Raw genomic sequence first — 23,317 nt, 5'->3', positions numbered from 1 at the left:
GGAGAGAGAGTGCACAAAGAGAGTAAAAGAGAGTGATTTGAAGGCCACAGTGGAGCAGAGCTCTTGTCTCTTCACATCTCTGGGCCTGGAGAAATAGGCCTGGTTTGGGTGACTGGGGCCTTATTACTCTCTCTAAGTGCACTGTGCCATCTGAATGCAGGGGAGCTGTTCTCTCCTCACTTCTGGCCTGTTGAACCACAGCCTACAGCAGCTCCAGCTCAGCACTGGGTCCAGAGAGGTCTGTGTTAATGAGTGGTGGTGTCACGCCCTGACCATAGTAAGCTGTTTATCTCTGTGTTGGTTGGGGCGTGATAGTGACTAGGGTGGGTCATCTAGGTTTTTGTATGTCTATGTTGGCCTGATATGGTTCCCAATCAGAGACAGCTGTTTATCGTTGTCTCTGATTGGGGATCATATTTAGGTAGCCATTTTCCCCATTGTTAGTTGTGGGACAGACAGTTGTCTGTCTGCACTATTTGTATAGCTTCACGTTTCGTTCGTTGATTTTGTTGTTTTTGTTCAGTGTTTCATTCATTAAAAGAGAATGTACGCATACTACGCTGCGCCTTGGTCTCACTCATACGACGATCGTGACAGGTGGCTTCATCGGCCATATTGCCCCTGGTGCTATCCATGTCGCTAGTACAAAGCAGTTTTTAATTGCCCTGTAGCTGGTGTTAAATGGGATTTGATATTTAACTATGTTAAAGAAGATACATTTTTAATGTCTGTTTGATTTTGATTCATTTGGCTCAGTTGCCCTCAACATTTAATATTCCTCTTCTAACCTTACTGAATGTTTCTAACCATGAGCCTGTCATACTGAGCTCTGAGGTAAAAGGAAATCTCCTTTCTCACTGACAGAGCGTAGTCAAAGCCCAGGTCTTATCCTCTGAAGGCTCATGAGATAAGATGTGGGAGCAGGCAGCAAGCTCAGGCACCAGGGAAGGTGTCTAGAGGAGAGGGATTTCTCTCCATCTGGTTGAGGCAGGCTACATCATCCCTGGGGCCTACTGCTAGGTCTGCTGGGTTGCTAAGTCTGCTAGGTAACTGACATCTAAACCTCTAGATTCGATGTCTGCGCCCCCGCCCCATAAAAATCTGTCTGTTTAAGCTAGATATATCTATTTTTACATGGGCTGTGTCTCAATCCATCACATCTGCCGATGTCGGCCATCTGCATCTGCGGTGAAAGGTTGCAGAGCTACAGCAATGTTTGTCACACCATGAGACATCCCGAAAATTGGAATTCTCACGAAAATGTTTTTTTTTTGCCCACAGAACAGCCTCAATTCGTCAGGGAATGGACTCTACAAGGTGTCGAAAGCAATCCACAGGGATTCTGCCCATGTTGACTCCAATGGTTCCCACAGTTGTGTCAAGTTGGCTGGATGTTCTCTGGGTGGTGGACCATTCTTGATACCAGTGGCGATTTTAGTTTTAGATGCATGCCAGCAAAGCCACAACACAACACTAAACAATACATGAATTGCACTATAACGGTGACAAACGGTGCCTACAAACTGCTAGGTCCTACATAATGCTGTCCCAACAGCAGAGCTTTCTGTTCAGTACCATGCAGTGAATCTTTACCACCACTACATCTGGCTATCAGTGGAGCCTTGTCTGGCAGCGAAACAGTTAATTCAGCCTCATTTACTGCCTTTTTTAAAAACATAGCTGATACGGTTTAGTTGCTTAAACAAATGTGGTTTCTACTGGCAATTGAGATGTACAAACTATGGCATAGGGGAAGGATGAGCAGATAAGAGGCAATCCATAATCAGTCATTTCAATTAAGACATTAATGAGCGAGCTAAGACAGACGTAGTTAATATAACTATTTGTTCAGCACTTTTGAAATGTACAGCGTCAGAATTCAGAACATGGGCCGTTCTTACAGCATTCTCCATGTACACCAAGTCAGAACCGTAGGATAAATAAATGGGGCATATAAGCAGACAATGAAAGCTCTTACAATATTACATTTTGACATTTCTCTAAAACAGGCTTTAGGCTACATGTACACCACCAAGTCCGAACAGTAGTTATGGGGGGAAAGGGACCAAATTATTAGGGTGAGGCACATGGGCTACTAATATCTTACTTCACAACATACACTTAGCATTACTTTCTTAGCTACAGTATACATATCTCCCTGGCATATTACATAATTTATGCAGTAGCTTACAATACATTTTGGGACTCAGCTTGTTGCGCTGTGTTCACTTGAATAGGAAGGTGGCGCGGCGGTCCTTCTTGTGTGCAAATTTTGTCATCAAACTTCGTCATCAAAGTCTGGCATTCTCTGGATTAATGGTGCTTTTAGGACAACTAGGAACTCTGAAGAAAACAAGGTTGAATCCTGACGTCAGTGATCTTCAGGTCGGAGCTCTAGAAAGAGGCCTGAGTTCCCGACTTGGAATTCCGATTTGGCTGACCGTTCAAAATGTATTTTCCCAGTCAGAACTAGTTTTTTCCATGTTCCCAGTCGTATTGACCTTGGCCATTACCTTAGCCATGCTGTAAATCCAGCATGATTTACAGCATGGCCAAAGTATTCAACCTTTTTTGGTCAATGTGAATGTGCATGTGAATGTTTATCATTTTAAGACTTGGAAAAGAGACCCTTAAACTCAGACTTGGACCGCATACCCTCTCCACCGAATAGCAATACTGATTACTTTGAAACGCTTGCACTTAGCCACTCATTGTTGAATTTGCGATTTTTTAAACTTGTTGTGTAATGTTTATGTTTATGTCGACAACTACTGTGATTATTATTATTGGACCATGCTGGTTATTTATGAACATTTGAACATCTTGGCCATGTTCTGTTATAATCTCCACCCGGCACAGCCAGAAGAGGACTGGCCACCCCTCATAGCCTGGTTCCTCTCTAGGTTTCTTCCTAGGGAGTTTTTCCTAGCCACCGTGCTTCTACACCTGCATTGCTTGCTGTTTGGGGTTTTAGGCTGGGTTTCTGTACAGCACCTTTAGATATCAGCTGATGTACGAAGGGCTATATAAATAAATGTGATTTGATGATTTATGGCTAATGGCCGATGACCGATACATTTGATCTATAATTTATCTTCATTTGACAAGGATTAAAAATAATTTGCCAATAGATTGTTGACTTGATTCATGATGGTGATTGGTTTGCTAGGTTGCATTTTGAAAGTATGATGTTGACATGATCAGTCCAATCAAAGCTACGATAGATACGTGATTTGGCGTCATTTTATCTGTGGCCAATGACCTTGAGCCTTCTTGGATAGGGACTTCTAATGTAAATCTATACCAGCACTATGCCCCACCTGCCCTGAATGACGGGTCGCCACTGATTGATACACAAGCTGTTGAGCGTGAAAAACCCAGCAGTGTTGCAGTTCTTGACACAAACCGTTACGCCTGGCACTTACTACCATACCCCCTTCAAAGGCACTTTTGTCTTGCCCATTCACCCTCTGAATGGCACACATGCACAATCCATGTCTCAGTGCTTTAAAATCCTTCTTTAACCTGTTTCCTCTCCTTCATCTAAACTGATTGTGGATTGACATCAATAAGAGATCATAGCTTTCACCTGGATTCACCTGGTCAATCTATGTCATGGAAAGAGCAGGTGTTCCTAATATTTTGTACATTCAGTGTATATTGAAGTCAGTGGCGGCTAGTGGGAGGAGATATAGGACAGCTCATTGTAATAGCTGGAACGAAATCAATGAACATGCTCAGTGAATGTAAGAAAAAGAAAAACATTTATTCTATTTTGCATATGGTTTAATCCCAACTTCTACATCATTTAACAGTAACATCGGAAACGGTGAAGTCGGCGCGCGAAACCCCCACGACTGCATCACAGTAAGTAATAAGAGAATGTGAAACTTGGTTGTCAGTAACTTAAAATACAAGACATGCACTGATTTATTTTATTCACATTGAAACGGGGGAAGCTGTGTTGCAGCCCGTGCGCCGGGTGAGTATGCGCCCTCCACCCAGGGATAAAGTGCGTGAGGCTCCCAAATCAGCAGGTGCCAGGAGTGAGGGGGAAGGTTTGGCCCCTGATATTGAGGGTCCATCCGTCCACGTCTGCATCCGTTACCAAGCGTCGCAGACCCGCAGGTGCCAGGAGTGTTTGTGCCAGCAGGTGCCAGGCAATGTTTGGACACAGGTGTCGAGGGTCTGTCCACGTCTACAGTTCACTTGTTGACCGCCTCAGTCCTGCAAACCCAGAACGAGTTGAACACATTAGTTGGGCAGATTGTGACTGAACTCAGAAGAATACGCAAGGTTGAGTCATTTACATAATGCAATTGTTGAACGTTTTCCACAGCGTAAAAAAAAAAAAAACGATGCTTTGCAAATTGTCTGGCATTCTGTTTCTTATCAATCTCTGTATGAGCTGCCGCGTCACTGCATCAGCCGGGGAAGGTGCTGGGTTAGGAGGCTCTTGGGGGTCCATTCTAATCTCTGCATCCATTTCAATACCATGCCTCAGGGCTATGTTGTGGAGATCAACCACATGACAGTAATGCGTGTCACCTTTGATTGGGGAGGGAAACCATTAATTCTTAAACAGGCTAACATTTTACATTTAGGTTTTAAATTGCACACCCCAGTGTTCTTGTCAAACACACGTGCACTACTAATGGGCACTACAGTTACTGAGAACGACCCTAAATCTGTTCACATTTTGTTGCAATGCTAGTGGAAACGATAGGAATCAGCTGATTCCATTTGTTTACACTAGCATTGCTACAAAATGAACAAGATTCAAGGGGGCATTCACTAACCGTAGGGCCAAATTAAAAACTTTTCAGCTATTTGGCCAGAACCTTTGGGTGTGTAATTTCAATAAATGCTAAATTAAAAAAAACTTAGGTATGTTGCTTTAAGTTGACCCATTTTAAAACTAAATGTAAGTTTTGTAGCGGAGTTTTCCACCTGATGCATGAAGGCAACCCCACCTGCCCTTCAGCAGTCCGATGGTGCGCTCCACAGCCGACCTTGTTCTACACTGCGCCAAATTGTAGCGCATTTCCTCTGCTGATTGGCAAAGGGAGTGAGAAGCCACGTTCTAAGTGGATAGCCCCGGTCACCTAATAGGGTAAAACTGTTGGTACATTATTTTGCACGGTTAGGCTATTATATAGAACAAAATAACTCACCGAGAAGCCACCTGCCTCCATTCTCACCAGGTTCTAGATGCAGGCCTACTCTGCGGTGGCGCAGAATGAATGAGTCATGCGTAGACCCTGGCCACTCGGAGCATACATTGAGTAGTTGCGTACGGGCATCGCAAATCTGAAAATTCAATGAATGGAAATTCCTCATGTTATGATATACATGTTCATCTGCAGACGGTGCGCGTAAGGCAATATTCGTGCAGTCAACTGCACCAATGACCTCTGGGAAATTAAATGAGCGGAAAAACTCTGCTTTGACTTGCGCCTGTTCATCGGCTGTAAATGGGAAACTAATGTATCTCATGGACAATAGTGTAGAGTCGCTTCGATCACTTGTGGCAGGATGTGGCTGAATGATGGCTGTGATATGCCCGACCTGTCACTCATTTCCCTCTGGAATGTCCCAGTAGCGAGTAATCTCCGAGTGGCCAGTACTTGGACAGATACGGTTATGGCATGATTACAGCGTGTTTTCCTTTCCAGATTAGGGGCCAAATCCGCGCACAAATCTAACAGAACATTTCTTGGGAGACAATAGCAATTTATAAACCGTGGATCATCATGCGCAAAAATTCATTCCATCACTGAAAACTCTCTCCCTTCTAAAATCACGGTTTTCAATGTCTTCCAATAACGCAAGAACAGCCATGGTTACTTTTTTCTAATTTGACAGACTATTTATAGAACATCGCATCCTGTTTTTAATTCAAAACACCTTGAGTCTGGTAATTAATTCCTCACACCTTTAATTGATACTTCCTAACAAGTTGTTCATGAAGCTAATGCTAAGTTCACCACAGGCTTGGACGCATATGCGTCCCAAACGGCAATACCCCTACATAACCAGCAGGAAAATCACTTACGTCAAGTCTAGACTTTGCGTAGAGATAAGACCACATCTATTGAATGTGTGAACACCAAGCGTGAGTGTTATCTCATAAGCAGTTAATGTCATGGTAAATGTCTCTGCTGTGTGTTTGTGTGTTGTTGTGTTTGTGTCAGTGTCTGTGGAACTTAGTGAGACAATTATTACTGTAATGCAACCTTAAGAGCTCTTTTATATGTAACGTTTAACGTTCCCAGCATGCCACCAATCGCACAAGGGCACCCTGGGATTCGAGTATCAGTCTGCTGGAAATACAACCCTAAGTGCAATGATCTTTTCATGATGTTTTGACAAAACAGCTTCAGAGAGAAATTAGCTGTAACTAAAGGAGAGGAGAACACTACAGATCTTTACTTTGCAGCAGCCAGATACATTATTTACTCTCATCCTTGTCCCGTCCATTTAGGACTAGAGGGAAGGAGCACCAATCATCTTAGGTCCAGTTATAACTAAATGATGGCACTCACTATACTACAGTGAGTGTACTACACTGTACTACAGACTCTCCTCTCTCCGTCTGTTCATCCGTCTGAGACCGACTAGTGTTCTTATATCCAGTAGTTCCTCCCGACTGTATGTAATGAAACCTAAGATTACCTGGGGTACCAATGTAAGAAATAACACGTAAACAAACAAAATACTGCATAGTTTCCTAGGAACGCGAAGCGAGGCGGCCATCTCTGTCGGCGCCGGAAGTAGATATGTTTACGGTGTGTTTACGGGCACATTCAATCAATCCTGATCCCAGTCTGCAGTTCCCACATGCTTCATGACCCTGGGTCTCGACCCCACCCTGTGCAACTGGGTACTGGACTTCCTGACGGGCCGCCCCCAGGTGGTGAGGGTAGGTAACAACATCTCCACCCCGCTGATCCTCAACACTGGGGCCCCACAAGAGTGCGTTCTGAGCCCTCTCCTGTACTCCCTGTTCACCCACGACTGCGTGGCCATGCACGCCTCCAACTCCATCATCAAGTTTACAGACGACACTACAGTAGTAGGCTTGATTACCAACAATGACGAGACAGCCTACAGGGACGAGGTGAGGGCCCTCGGAGTGTGGGGTCAGGAAAATAACCTCACACTCACACCCCGCTATCATCCAGAAGGCGAGGTCAGTACAGGTGCATCAAAGCAGGGACCGAGAGACTGAAAAACAGCTTATATCTCAAGGCCATCAGACTGTTAAACAGGCATCACTAACATTGAGTGGCTGCTGCCAACATACTGACTCAACTCCAGCCACTTTAATAATGGAAAAATTGATGTAAAAAATGTATCACTAGCCACTTTAAACAATGCCACTTAATATAATATTTAGATACCCTACATTACTCATCTCATATGTATATACTGTACTCTATACCATCTACTGCATCTTGCCTATGCCGTTCTGTACCATCACTCATTCATATATTTTTATGTACGTATTCTTCGTCCCTTTACACTTGTGTGTATAAGGTAGTTGTTGTGAAATTGTTAGGTTAGATTACTCGTTGGTTATTACTGCATTGTCGGAACTAGAAGCACAAGCATTTCGCTACACTCGCATTAACATCTGCTAACCATGTGTATGTGACAAATACAATTTGATTTGATTTGATTTGTTGTCCTTGATGTAAGATGAGATGTTCCATCATGGGTGACAGAAGCCTCCACAACAACACAGGGGTCTGCCGCAACTGCATCTGGGGCAATCACTGGCTCGGTTTGTGTGTCAGTCCGTGTCCATCTGAGCTCCACTCCAGTCCACTTGCACAGGTCATAGAGGTCTGGCCAGTCAGACCAGACTCCAAAGCCCGCAGCATGATTGTCCAGTTTTCCATTGGCCTTCCTTCTGAAGCCCAGGAAGTTGTCCTCAGGGTCCGTGGCCAGTGGGACCTTCCTCCTCCTTAAGTCCAGAAGGAGGTGAGACAGTCTGGTAGCAGTGTAAATCCACTCGACGTTCGGGACACCCAAACCACCCTCTTTGGCTCAGGAAGATAACGTCACGTGTGGTTTGTGTGGTTAAGCAGAGCCACTTTCTCACTACTTGAACAGTTTTGTTATTCATTTCCCTCAGAACCTTCGGTGGGATATGCACATTGGCAAACAGGTGTTGAATCTTTGCTAGCGCCACCTCTCTCACAGCCTCTAGCTTCATGACCACAGGCAGAGGGGAAATGTCAATCATATCAAGCCTGGTTGAATACTAATGGACAAGCTCCTCGCCAGCAACATTAAACTTATGTCCAAGATGGCTGTATGTTTCGTGATGAGAGTACACTCTGATTGGTTTATTCTTTAGTGTAAATGTTGGGGGCTTATCAATTAAAAAAGTAATCTGTGCAAGAGAGCATGTCTTTGATAACATGCTTCTCTATGGAGGAGATCTGAACATCATCAGCATACACCTGTACTGGGTTCGGTGACCGTACAACGGCTGGTGCACACTGGCATAGCCATTTCAGCTACTGGTTGACCGTAAAAAGCACTCCATGGGTTGTTTTCATCCCAACCCTTAGTGGGAGCGGTTCAGTTAGCTGCTTTCCACAGATAACTTGGAGAAAAGAGCCTCCGTACACATCGGATATAATGTCCACATGAGGCTGAGTTGTATTTCCTCAAGGGCATTGATCATTACAAAAGTGTGCAAAAATGTGATTAACAAGTCACATAATAAGTTGCATGGACATGATTTTTGCATGACTTCCTCGTCTCTGGAACCCACACTTACTAAACTCAGCAAAAAAAGAAATGTCCTTTTTTCAGGAACCTGTCTTTCAAAGATAATTTGTAAAAATCCAAATAACTTCACAGATCTTCATTGTAAAGGGTTTAAAAATGTTTTCCCATGCTTATTCAATGAACCATAAACAATTAATGAACATGCACCTGTGGAATGGTCATTAAGACACTAACAGCTTACAGACGGTAGGCAATTAAGGTCACAGTTATGAATACTTAGGACACTAAAGAGGCCTTTCTACTGACTCTGAAAAACACCAAAAGAAAGATGCCCAGGGCTCCTGCTCATCTGGGTGAACATGCCTTAGGCATGCTGCAAGGAGGCATGAGGACTGCAGATGTGGCCAGGGCAATAAATTGCAATGTCTGTACTATGAGACGCCTAAGACAGGATGGACAGCTGATCGTCCTCGCAGTGGCAGACTACGTGTTACAACACCTGCACAGGATCGGTACCTCCGAGCATCACACCTGCGGGACAGGATGGCAACAACAACTGCCTGAGTTACACCAGGAACGCACAATCCCTCCATCAGTGCTCAGACTGTCCGCAATAGGTTGAGAGAGGCTGGACTGAGGGCTTGTAGGCCTGTTGTAAGGCAGGTCCTCACCAGATATCAACAACAACATCACCTATGGGCACAAACCCACTATCGCCGGACCAGACAGGCCTGGCAAAAAGTGCTCTTCACTAATGAATCGCGGTTTTGTCTCACCAGAGGTGATGGTCGGATTTCCCGTTTATCGTCGAAGGAATGAGCGTTACACCGAGGCCTGTACTCTGCAGCAGGATCGATTTGGATGTGGAGGGCCCATCATGGTCTGGGGCGGTGTGTCACAGCATCATCGGACTGAGCTTGTTGTCATTGCAGGCAATCTCAATGCTGTGCATTACAGGGAAGACATCCTCCTCCCTCATGTGGTACCCTTCCTGCAGGCTCATCCTGACATGACCCTCCAGCATGACAATGCCACCAGCCATACTGCTCGTTCTGTGCATGATTTCCTGCAAGAGAAGAATGTCAGTGTTCTGCCATGGCCAGCGAAGAGCCCGGATCTCAATCCCATTGAGCACGTCTAGGACCTGTTGGATCGGAGGGTGAGGGCTAGGGCCATTCCCCCCAGAAATGTTCGGGAACTTGCAGGTGCCTTGGTAGAAGAGTGGGGTAACATCTCACAGCAAGAACTGGCAAATCTGGTGCAGTCCATGAGGAGGAGATGCACTGCAGTACTTAATGCAGCTGGTGGCCACACCAGATACTGACTGTTACTTTTGATTTTGACCCCCTCTATGTTCAGGGACACATTATTCAATTTCTGTTAGCCACATGTCTGTGGAACTTGTTCAGTTTATGTCTCAGTTGTTGAATCTTGTTATGTTCATGCAAATATTTACACATGTTAAGTTTGCTGAAAATAAACGCAGTTGACAGTGAGAGGACGTTTCTTGTTTTGCTGAGTTTATTATTTGTAAATTCCCTCAGTCGAGCAGTGCATTTTAAACACAGATTCATCCACAAAGACCAGGAAGGTTTGCAAATACCTCGCAAAGAAGGGCACCTATTGGTAGATGGGTAAAAAAACAGGCATTGACTATGCCTTTGAGCATGGTGAAGTTATTAATTACACTTTGGATGGTGTATCAATACACCCAGTCACTACAAATAGACAGGTCTCCTTCCTAACTTACAGTTTTGACGTAAATCGCCATGAAAATCTATGGCAAGACTTTAAAATTGCTGTCTAGCAATGATCAACTACCAACTGGACAGAGAATGAAGAATTTTTAAAATAATAATGTGTAAATATAGTACAATCCAGGTGTGCAAAGCTCTTAGAGACTTACCCAGAAAGACTCACAGTTGTAATCGCTGCCAAAGGTGATTCTAGCATGTATTGACTCAGTCGTGTGGATATTTACAGTACCAATCAAAAGTTTGGACACACCTACTCATTCAAGGGTTTTTCTTATTTTTTAAACTATTTTATTCATTTTATAGAATAATAGTGAAGACATCACAACTATGAAATAACACATGGAATCATGTAGTAACCAAAAAAGTGTTAAACAAATCAAAATATAGATTTTATTTCAGATTCTTCAAAGTAGCCACCCTTTGCCTTGATGACAGCTTTGCACACTCTTGGCATTCTCTCAACTAGCTTCACCTGGAATGCTTTTCCAACAGTCTTGAAGGAGTTCCCACATATGCTGAGCACTTGTTAGCTGCTTTTCCTTCACTCTGCAGTCCAACTCATCCCAAAACCATCTCAATTGGGTTGAGGTCGGGTGATTGTGGAGGCCAGGTCATCTGATGCAGCACTCCATCACTCTCCTTCTTGGTTGAATAGCCCTTTCACAGCCTGGAGGTGTGTTGGGTCATTGTCCTGTTGAAAAACAAATGACAATCCCACGAAACACAAACCAGATGGGATGGCGTATCGCTGCAGAATGCAGTCGTAGTCATGCTGGTTAAGTGTGCCTTGAATTCTAAATAAATCACAGACAGTGTCACCAGCAAATTACCCCCACACCATCACACCTCCTCCTCCATGCTTCAGAGTGGGAACTACACATGTGGAGATCATCCATTCACACAGTGGCGGATTTAGGTATAGGAGACATGGGCAGTTTATTTGCACGATCAGTTTTCTATCACTCATTTGCACGTCACGTCAATGATATCATGTCACCGTGTGGGACTGTTGGTCAATTAACCCTGTCGGAGTGGGCACCCTGATTCTAGTTTGTGAGCTAGGCAGGCTACTGCCTGGGAAGGTCTCCCACTCAGAAGTAAGAGATGGAAGGGGGCGGGGGTAGGTTGACCTCAGGTCTCCCCACTGGAAGCCCGAGGCAGGGGGAGCGGGGGAATCTATCAAATAGCACACCTGTAACTTTGTACAGTACTAATGCAATGTGTGAAATCGTTAAGAACAATATAAAGCCAGCCTCATGAAGTGAATGAATACTTTCTGAAGGCACTGGTACATCCTGAAACAAACAAACACACACACACACACACACACACACACACACACACACACACACACACACACACACACACACACACACACACACACACACACACACACACACACACACACACACACACACACACACACACACACACACACACACACACACACACACACACACAGTAGACTGATGCTCTCTGATATAGTACTGTACACAATACAAGGGACATTATGATTACATGAAGCCTTGTAGAAAATGACATTAGCAGAATGCAAATGGGTGGTAATATTTGTTCTGCATGGTTGACTGGCTAAAGCTTGACCATGAACTAACACAAACCATAAGATAACATGTGTTGGTACTGTAGTGAATGCAGCACGTGCGTGCATGCATCTCCTCCCAAGCGGAGGACAACCATCTACCTCCACTGTGTTTTGCTCCTTCGTGGAACGGCTGCTGTGGCAACAGCAAGTGTATGTCTGTGTTAGCGCCGGGGGATGGATGACGTGATGGAGTATGCACTATGCAGGACGTGCTGTGATTGAGAATGTTCATCTGGCATTACTGTCCTGTCCTTGCCGGAGTCTACATCCAACACAGCATTAACCTTGTGTGTGTGAGAGAGAGAGAGACAGTGAGAGAGAGAGTGAGAGAGGGTGTGAGAGAGTGTGTGAGAGAGCGTGTGAGAGAGAGTGAGAGAGTGAGTGTGTGAGAGAGAGTGAGAGAGAGAGTGTGTGAGAGAACGTGTGAGAGAGAGTGAGAGAGTGAGTGTGTGAGAGAGGGTGAGAGAGAGAGTGTGTGAGAGAGCGTGTGAGAGAGAGTGAGAGAGTGAGTGTGTGAGAGAGAGTGAGAGAGAGAGAGAATGTTACAGTTTCTTGCATTTCTACACATTTTGCCATGTCTTTGTGTTCTTTGATGGGACCCACGATCTGTATTGCCCCCGTTCTGGCTCTGGATCCGGACCGCAGCCAGCCTATTGAGTATGGCAGTACTAGATCTTGAATGAATGGAGAAAGCAACTGCTCGTAGCTCATACTATAGAAGAAGAACTGAATGGAACAGTTGGTTGAGCTGCTAGCTGACAAAAGGGAAACTTACATTGTTGGGGTTCTTTGACTCTTTTCCCATGGCAGGTATTATTCTGAACCCTTGCTCCCAGTCTCCTCTTAGTATGCTAATTTAACCTGCCACAATGTAAAGTCTTGTAGCGTATCATCATTTCACATTGGTCGAGAGCCAACGTAGTGAAGAGCAGAGTAGTACAAAGAATGTAAGCACGGGGCGAGGAAACTCAGGGCTTGATTGATAAGCATGCCTCTGACCCTCTAAAGGGCAGTCAGAGGAAGAGCTATGGTGCTGTTTGAAAGGCCTGCCTGGCTGGCTGGCTGGATGACTGGCTCTAGGGCCGGGAAACACTTGCTCTCAGCACACTTATTGCACACTGTGGACCCTGCCAGGTGCTTCATTCTGTGTAATACTGCAGGGCACCAGGGATCAGGCTCTCTAGGAGACTTGGTCAGCATGGCCAAGCTTTTGTATTACATCTAGCTCAGTTGGTGTAGTCAGACTCAAATATACTCCGCTGGGTTAATTTAACATATATTCACACGTGTGTTTGATGATACAGATGAGGTATCATCAGATTGTTTTCATCACGTTTGAGATAATTTGTCATGCATTCATGCCATGCTTTAGAGCCTGGGCCTTCAGATATATGGTGTATTTTCTGTGAAGTAGCAAGCAGACTAGAGGCAGCGTAGAAGAAGTCTCTGATGGCTGCTTGTACGTACTGTAGCTGTAGAGACAAAGCACCACCACCTGCAGGCTCCAATGACAGGTTTCAGCAGCATCATGTCTCTAACCCCTCTCCTCAGCTCACCTCTGTGTCTTCACTCCGAGCTGTAAAACAATTTTCTAATCAAGGTTTAATTAGTGAAGGAAAGCTTTGCACTTCCCTCTCAACGATCGGCGGAGTCAAAATCAGAGCTGTTAAATTGTCATGCCTGCCTGCGGCGCCTGTAATGGGTAAAGTTAAGGGGGCTCAGGGTGGTGGTGATACAGCCAATGCACCAGCATATGTTAGTTTACAGGCCCTGGAAGGCAGCTCTGCTCTGCCTTGAATTCTCACTCAGAAACACAATTACAGAAGGCACTGCAGGGGTTTTCTCATTCTCACTATCCATACCCATGTGGAATTGATCCCTAGTCTTCTTTCAAACTGTTATTTCAATTGACTCAGTGGTGGACTGTTTTTATGGGCACCCAACCTAATCCAACAATGTATGTGTGTGAGGCCGGTGAAGTGGGCTGTAGTCTGTAGTCTTTCTTTGGTTAAAGACCCAGATGAAACAATGTGACAGATACAGTTGCTCCGTGGCTGAGACTAATGCCCACTGAATGCCACTGCACTTTGTTTAATGCAAAGTAGCCTGACATTTAAGGAACTTGGACTGTATGTAATTGGAGCTGTGGTCTTCTGAAGCTCCTCTACTCCTCTCCTCCCCCTCTGTCAGGACAAAGCAATGAAACACCCTCCTTCTCCTTTCCACTCTCCCTCTCTTTCTTCCTCTCACCAACATGAACAACAGCTTTCACGCAGCTCTCTGTCTACTGTATGAACAATAGTGTGCTGGGTCTGGGCTATTTGGTCACAGGTTTAAAAAGAGGTGAGGAAAGAAAGAAGTCATGGGGGACTTCACATTGAACATAAAGTACAGTCTCTGAAGTGTAAGTTAGAAATACATTACAGGGCATTTTCCACACTCACTCTTTTATACTATACCAGTTTTTGCCAGTCAAGGTTAGTCTAAGAATTGACACGGTGACTCACAATGGCCTGTCCAACAGGATGGTAAAAGAGTCATACAATACCCTGTAGCTGTATTCATGGAACAACTGCATTGAGTGAACCCATTGCTCTCCTCTCGAAGGTTAACACCCTGAGGCCACTAGCCTTAGGGCTTCATTTAACTTGGCTCCCTTCAAGCCAACTCAATTTGTGACCTCCGAAGGGGGGGGGGTGTCTCAAAGACACTATAAAGGGTCGTAAAATGCCATAATATGCTTTTAAACAACATATTAATATCTGATATTGTTTGTAAAATGGGCCTAGATTGGACTCCCTTTCGCGGTGTGGCAGGGAGAAAGGGCACAGGCTAGCAGAGGAGAAAGGGATATACTGCTTTAGTGAGAAAGGTGACATAACAGTGTATGTAACAGGATGGAACTGTCTTGGCCTGTTTGGTTCCCAGGTGTGCCTCGTAATTAAGGGCATGCCCAAGATATAAATGCTTGTCTGTTTCATTCATTCAGGGGATCCCCTTAGGAGTGTACAGGCTGGCGTGCCTTGGGAGGATGTGATCAGTGACCATGGTATAATCCAAATTCTACTGGAACCGAATCGTAAGAGTCTATGGCAAGAAGTGCCCCTCCACTGGCAGCTGTTCTCCTTCTCCTTTGGCACTCTTTCCTCAGTTTTATTTGATTGGTATGCATGTATTGTGTGTTGGCCAGCGATGATAGGAATGTAAGTATTATGTAATACCTTGACGTGCTTATGAGAACTTGTGCTGACGCTGAAACTGAAACTGAGATGATATAACCATGTTGTGCTTGTTGTCAGCAGTGTGTCCCTGAAGCTCTAGGGACTGAAAATTACATCTTTGGACGTACCTGAAATCTCTTATAGAAAATAAAATGTATTTTGGTATCATGCCATCTGCCTGGTTATTCCCATGCTCCCCTCCTTTATGTAAAGAACCTGTTTTAGATTAGTCCAGGGGACCTCACCTGGCTTATAAAGAGCAGGTGGCGTAGTATCGACTCCACATCTTATTTATGGCTAATTCCCCCACGTTGCAACATTGTTCTCTTCCCCCTGTCCGCAAGCCACCACCAGGCCATCTATCACTGCAGTAAAGGTGTAGGAAGTGCCAAGAGAAAGAATCAAGGCCAACGATGATGGTGATATCTACAGCAACTATTTCACAGGCCTTATAGGCCTCATCCATATGTCAGAACAGTAGTTACCTGGTATGGAAAGAATTTAGCTAAGATTGAGCGGCTAAATACAGTTTGTAATACGTATTTTTTGGTACGGTTCATTATGTATTTATATACTTAGTTGTACTACGGCCTACTGTATCCATTCACATGTGCAGCAACTAGTCCCAGCAGCAGTTTCTGTATCACTATCAATGGTCCTTGTAACCAGATTGCTTCTCTGCTCAAGTGTCATCCCTAGACTCAAGCGGTGTGGTATGTAGAAGGTTTCCATCACTGACTTGACCTTATCAGCAGACATTAACCTGTCTAGGATCAGCGTGGCGCTAGCGGCACCCCCCCCCCCCCCCCCCCACTGAAAAACCAGTGCCGCGAAATTCAAAAAAAATATTTTTTTAAAATATTTAACTTTCACACATTAAAGTCCAATACAGCTAATGAAAGACACAGATCTTATGAATCCAGTCAACATTTCCGATTTTTAAAATGTTTTACAGGGAAGACACAATATGTAAAGATGTACATCTATTACCTAAAAACACATTAGCATAACCCACCATCTTTTATTTGTCCACCAACACCAGTAGCCATCACCAATTCGGCTAAACTAAGATATTTATAGCCCCTAACCAACAAAAAAACTCATTAGATGACAGTCTGATAACATATTTATGGTATGGGATAGGTTTTGTTAGAAAAAAGTGCATATTTCAGGTATATGGCATAGTTTACAATTGCACCCACCATCACAAATGGACTAGAATAATTACAATGAGCAACGTGTTTACCTAACTACTAATCATCAAACATTTCGTAAAAATACACAGCATACACGAATCGAAAGACACAGATCCTGTGAATACAGACAATATTTCAGATTTTCTAAGTGTCTTACAGCGAAAACACAATAAATCGTTATATTAGCTTAGCACATAGCAATTAGCAGCCCAGCATTGATTCTAGCCAAAGTGAGCGATAAAAGTCAACATCGCCAAAAGATATTAATTTTTTCACTAACCTTCTCAGAATTCTTCCGATGACACTCCTGTAACATCACATTACAACATGCATATACAGTTTGATCGAAAATGTTTATATTTAGCCACCAAAATCATGGTTAGACAATGTGAAATGTAGACAAGCTGGTAAAGAAAACGTCCTTGCGCCACTTAGACAGTGATCTACTCTTATACATAAATACTCATAAACGTGACTAAAAAATATAGGGTGGACAGGGATTGATAGACAATTTAATTCTTAATACAATTGCGTTATTACATTTTTTAATTTATCCTTACTTTTCAATACAGTTTGCGCCAAGCGAAGCTACGTCAAAAAACATGGCGTCCTAAGCCACTAAAATGTTTCGACAGAAACACGATTTATCATAATAAAAATGTCCTACCTTGAGCTGTTCTTCCATCAGTATCTTGGGCAAAGGATCCTTTCTTGGGAGAAATCGTCTTTTGGTGGAAAGCTGTCCTCTTGCCATGTGGAAATGTCAACTGAGTTCGGGATGAACTGAAAAGCATGCCCAACTTTTCACATCGTTGCAAAAATAAATGTCCCAAAATCGCACTAAACGGATATAAATTGCTATAAAACGCTTTAAATTAACTACTTTATGATGTTTGTAACTCCTATAACGAGTGAAAAGATGACCGGAGAAATATAACAGGCTAAACTAACGCTTGGAACAGGAGAGGGTCGGTGTCTTCCACGCGCGTTACGCAGCTCCCAAAGAATGACTAGCTTCAGAGTTTTTTCATTTGTAGGGCCTGTGAACGCGCAATCGAGCCCGTTGGAATCGTCATCACGTAAAGGCATCCAGGGGAAGACGTAAGAAGTGTCCGTATAGTCATAGCAACGACAGTGCCCTTTTAACTGACTTCAGAAAAGTGGCCAACATTTCTCAAATCTGACTCCATGTCAGGGAAATTGCTGTAGAATGGGCTCTGTTCCACTTAGAGACAAAATTTCAACTCCTATAGAAACTATAGACTGTTTTCTATCCAATAATAATAATAATATGCATATTGTACGATCAAGGATTTTGTGGGAAGCCGTTTAAAAAATTAGCCACATTAGCATAAATAGTCTAAACAGCGCCCCCATCCCCAACAGGTTAATAATTGCTCAGCCTGTACATGTGGTGCAGAGACCTCCTGCCCACTTGACTGTGCTAATGCTTTATGAAAGCACAGAGAAAATACACCCAGAGTAATTTGATCTGACTTTGTCTCTGCAAAAAGTTCATTAAAGCCTATGACACCACCATCTCCTTCTCTTTCTAATATCCCTCCATCAGCACCTCTAACCTATCCACCCACTCTCCACCCCACTATCCCCCCTCAGGTCTAGTGAAACCTACATAATTACAGTAATAAAGACTTAAAATACACCCACTTTCTTTTTTCAGAGCTGAAAGACGCAAGAAGATCCAAAATTGACGAGAGCGGCATTTTCTGAACTAAACTGACCAAGATGCACCTCCAACAACAACACATAAAACCACACATAATTCTGCTAAAAAACAATTACAATTTCTCTCAACCAGTGGCATATGGACTTTTTAGGTGAGCGCTGATGGCGCCCTGTGATAAGCAGTGCCCACTTTGTCAAAGGCCGGGGCGCAAAATATGTTGCTTGGCCATTCTCAGCGCGTCTCTCCAGGGTGCTGTTGGAGAGACGAATCGCTGCAGTGGTCCACCAATGTTCTTTCATGTAGCACGTATAGGATATGGTAGAAAGAGTATGTGGCCTTTTCTGTAGCTTACAGGCTGGAGATAAAATGAATTACAATGTAATGAGACGGACACTTTCAACATCATGCAGGTTTCTCTGATCAAATAGCCTAACATTATGGAATGGACAATCACAACTGTTGTCCAGTAGTTTCACCCCATTGTCATGATCAGTGGTTTGTATCCGTACATTTTTGACAAGCTGATAATAGCAAAAAATAAAATACTTATGCATTTCCCGCTTTGTAAACACATTGCAAATAGTCTCACGATAACTCCTGATAAAGTTGGTTTGCTGATATTTAGAGCTTGAATAGCCAACTTGATTAGTCACAGGAATCAGGACTAATAAAGCCAATGCAACGGCCTATTTTACAAACGTTGGGCCTACAACATGGATGTGCATTCCAAAAGTCCCTTGCAGGCTGACATGGTAGCCCACACTGCAGTAAGCATGAGCCAACGTTTTTTTGGTGTTTTACAAATAGTAGGCTTACCACATAGATGGGCATTCATAAAATAACATTTCAGTCAACACTGTGGCATACACCTCAGTAAACACGGACCAACGCCAACGCCTTTTGGATGTCTTTTTTTGGTGCAGTACGGACCGGCCTTGATTTCCACATCCGTGGACATTGGTGTTTGGTGCGGTCCAGACCTCTTAACATCCACGAACATAGATTTTTGTTCGTCCGGACCAGAAATTCAGAACCAGAAATTCAGAACCAGAAATGAGCCTGATTTCAACATCCAGAAAAATACATATTTTCAACGTCTGGAAAGTAAGTATGTTTCTACTTTCATTCAGAACCGAAAATGAACCTGATTTCAACTTCCGGGAAAATACCTATTTTGTAACATCCAGAAAAGATGCCTTTTCTACAGCCTGGAAACTGTTTTTTAAACATACGGAAAATACATTTTCACCTTTCATTCAGAACCTAAATTGAACCTAACTTCAACGTCTGGAAAATACATATTTTTGACGTCTTTTCAACGTAATTTTCCTTACTGCGGCTATTCTTGTTTTTCTCCACATGGGCAGAGTCTCAAGCAATCAAAAACGTATAGGCCTATACAAAGCATATCATATCAAATTACCTTTACAGGACAGAGTTAATACGCTGCCCTTCAATAAAGCGTTCATTTTGTTGCTGCAGGGCTGTCACTTGTGTAAATGAGTCCAAGGGGACTCTTAACAGTGGCAGGATAGATTAACTGTGTAAACCAAGTAATGAGATGGTCTCTACATGAAGCTCAGTACCCTCTCTCTAGACCAGACTGGGAGATTCTTTACCGCATGGCTAGGCTACATCTCTTTACCATCAAATCAAATGCACTCTCTAATAAACTAAAACAGCAGGAGGCTTACCCTCCATGACCAAATCGATAGTGTCCCCTTTCCGCTGACAGCGTCATCGGCTCTACTGCCTAACCAAACAAAATAAAACGGGAGCGTTCTGCTGTAGCAGCATTTTTTCTCTCTGACCTTGCCTAAGCCAATAAAAGCCTCCCCTCCTCTTGTCCTCCACCTGCCTCTATCCCGCCATCCACTTTTTACAGTCTCATTAGGAGCACACAGCCAGCAAGACAGGACCAGATAACACACGTCATTAATACCTGGATCATTGCCTCTATTGATGGAACTGCCCATCCAAAGGAGGTGGTATTAATAGAGGAATGGGCGGCCAGGTGAGGTAGTGTAATGATTCTGCTAGACACAGACACCAATAAGAAATCCAATAGAAGCAGTTGCAGGAAAGTCAGAGCCTCTATATGTCGTTATCCATAAAACGTCACAATAAAGTGCAAAGTGTTCAATTTGGCTGCTAGGGGGCAAGGAGACCCTCACCTCCGCAAAACCATTGACAGCTACGTGCTGTTTTCATGGCGATTGTCTGACTACGTTTCTCTGGTGTACTCAGATACCAAGATATAACTGACCTGACTGTGTAGAATCGATATCGTCATTGCACTCTCAATGCATGGAGTGCTTTTTCACTCTGTTGCCTTTAGGAAACCAACGACTGGCTGTTGGAAACTCCAATCTGGCTTTATTGCCGTCACAGTAGGCCAGTTAAGTGATTGCTTAAGTGGGTGCTTATTTTGGGTTTTGTTGCCTTCGAATGAATTTCACACTTAAGATGCCTTTATTAATACTGTATGTATGCCATATACTGTATGCTGACTGTAGAAAAACAATCTTGGCTGTCCTGCCTTGAAAGCAACGCTTGACCTGAGAATTGACCTCAGAAATGTTTGAATAATATTTAATTAACTACCATACCAGGTTAAGATGCAAAGATATGGCTCACAATGAGCCTAAAATAAAATATATCTCTCCTCTGTTGTGTTTATCTTTTCTCTGTACCTCAGGGACATTAAAGCAAGGTGTGATGGATTAAGATGCCATTAATGCGATTGGCCTTCCTCCGAGTCGGCCAGGCAGATAAAAGCAAATCGAAGGAGGGTTTAGCACGTAATAAAAGATGTTTACTCATCCTCCCTCCCGCCCTGCGTGCCAAGCTGTGTTTATTTACATTGTGTCTGCTTGTATTACAGCCTCTCTGCCTTGTTCTGCTCCAATTAATTACAACAACAGCTTCAATTAGACCTGCCTGTAATCTCACTGCCATGAAACGGATTGCCACAGGTAGAGAACACACTCCACCGTAATGATGCCGCATCCTGTTGGGAAGGACGAGTAGAGGAAGAGAGAGACAGAGAGGGCTCTATTTAAAAAAACCTAACACAATGGTAAATCTAAGCTGTTGGGAGAGATGGAGGGAGGGGTAGAGGGAGAGAGAGACAGAGAGGGCTCTATTTTAACAAACCTAACACAATGGTAAATCTAAGGGCTCTATTTTAACAAAACTAACACAATGGTAAATCTAAAAGCTCTATTTTAACAAACCCAACACAATGGTAAATCTAAGCGCAGGCGGTAGCGCTATAGGTTCTGGGATGTGTCAGAAATATTTGAACTATTTTCACTATCACAATTATTGGTGCACTTGCTGGCGTTGGCGCGAAAGGGCTGGGTTTTGATGAAAAAACTAGTTGTGGATATATCGAGGCTTGGCCCCTTACTGGCCAATTAGAATGTGCTCCATGGCAAAATATGTTGCTTCAAGTTGTGTATTTACGGTCTTTTATGTATTGCCTTGGAATCAACTCCAATTCCGACATTGTCAATAAGCAGATTCAATAAATTATTGATAAGGCCTAAAAAGATAATTAATCATTTTAATCAAATGCTCAACAAAACAACAACTTGTTTTAAATAGGCTATGTCATGCTTACGGGCACCGTAATGGTAGCCTAGCGGTTAAGAGCATTGGGACAGTAACTGAAAGGTTTCTGGTTCGAATCCCTGAGCCGACTAGGTAAAAAAATCTGTTGACATGTCCTTGAGCAAGGCACTTAACACTCATTCCTACTGGAAGGTTCTCCCATCCCCACCAAGAAACTCTAGAGCTCTGTCAGAGTGACCATCGAGTTCTTGGTCACCTCCCTGACCAAGGCCCTTCTCCCCCGATTGCTCAGTTTGGCTGGGTGGCCAACTCTAGGAGGAGTCTTGGTGGTTCAAAACTTCATCCATTTAAGTATGATAGAGACCACTGTGTTCTTGGGGACCTTCAATGCTGCCAACATTTTTTTGTGTCCTTCCCCAGATCTGTGCCTTGACACAATCCTGTCTCGGAGCGCTACGAACAATTCCTTCGACCTCATGGCTTGGTTTTAGCTCTGACATGCACTGTCAACTATGGGACCTTATATAGACAGGTGTGTGCCTTTCCAAATCATGTCCAATAAATTTAATTTACCACAGATGGACTCCAATCAAGTTGTAAAAACATCTCAAGGATGATAGATGGAAACAAGATGCACCTGAGCTCAATTTCGAGTCTCATTGCAAAGGGTCTGAATACTTATGTGAATAAGGTATTTCTGTGGTGGTATTTCATTATGGGGTATTGTGTGTAGAATGATGAGGATTTTTTTATTTAATCAATTTTAGAATAAAGACGTAACGTAACAAAATGTGTAAAAAGGGAAGGGGTCTGAATACTTTCCGAATGCACTGTATGTAGTGGTGTAGTAATGTTTTATATTTTGTTTAATGTGTGATGTAAGTGCCATAATGTGTTTGGAAGAGTAAAAAAGGAAACAATGAGTTTCCAGGAAGAGTACTGTACTTGGCAGCAGCTAATGGGGATGCCTAATAAATACAAATACAAACAGATGTCTGTTTTCCAGCATTTATCGGGATTTTAGTAGACTACCCACCCCCACCACACACACACACATCTTACGAACACGCGCACGCACGCACACACACACACACACACACACACACACACACACACACACACACACACACACACACACACACACACACACACACACACACACACACACACACACACACACACACACACACACACACACACACACACACAATTCTAGATTAGTGCTGCTAAGGCTTCCAGTCTCTCTGGCTCAATTAAGAGAACGGGGCACTAAACAGTTATTAATTTGTCGATTTGTGGCACAAAAGATACATCTCCTTCAAACGTTGACAACCAAACAAAATTCAATATCACTTTTGCAGTACAGTAAATAGCTGTACTGCAAGTTAACAAATTATATGTTGGATTCACATCTCCAAATAAACCAAAAATAAAAGCTAAAGAAAAGGATTAAGCCAGTAGCTCAGATGAAACTATCCTAGAATTTGTTTAATGTTAATGTTTGGTAGCGTTGTCAACCAAACACAAATCAA

At 43.4% G+C, this 23,317-nt stretch overlaps 1 long non-coding RNA gene across 1 annotated transcript; it reads right to left on the bottom strand.

Annotated features, from left to right (window-relative positions):
• Positions 1 to 3,745: 3,745 nt before the first annotated feature.
• On the bottom strand, positions 3,746 to 5,830 carry LOC129867784 (uncharacterized). Its single transcript, XR_008761683.1, has 2 exons — positions 5,175 to 5,830; positions 3,746 to 4,227 (listed from the first exon to the last, which is right to left on the bottom strand). It is a non-coding gene; the product is annotated as an uncharacterized LOC129867784 (long non-coding RNA).
• Positions 5,831 to 23,317: the final 17,487 nt, after the last annotated feature.

Source organism: Salvelinus fontinalis, chromosome 13 (assembly GCF_029448725.1).
Source record: "Salvelinus fontinalis isolate EN_2023a chromosome 13, ASM2944872v1, whole genome shotgun sequence".
NCBI lineage: Eukaryota > Metazoa > Chordata > Actinopteri > Salmoniformes > Salmonidae > Salvelinus > Salvelinus fontinalis.
The sequence above is the reverse complement of the archived record's forward strand: the minus strand, read 5'-3'. Positions and strand labels throughout refer to the sequence as shown.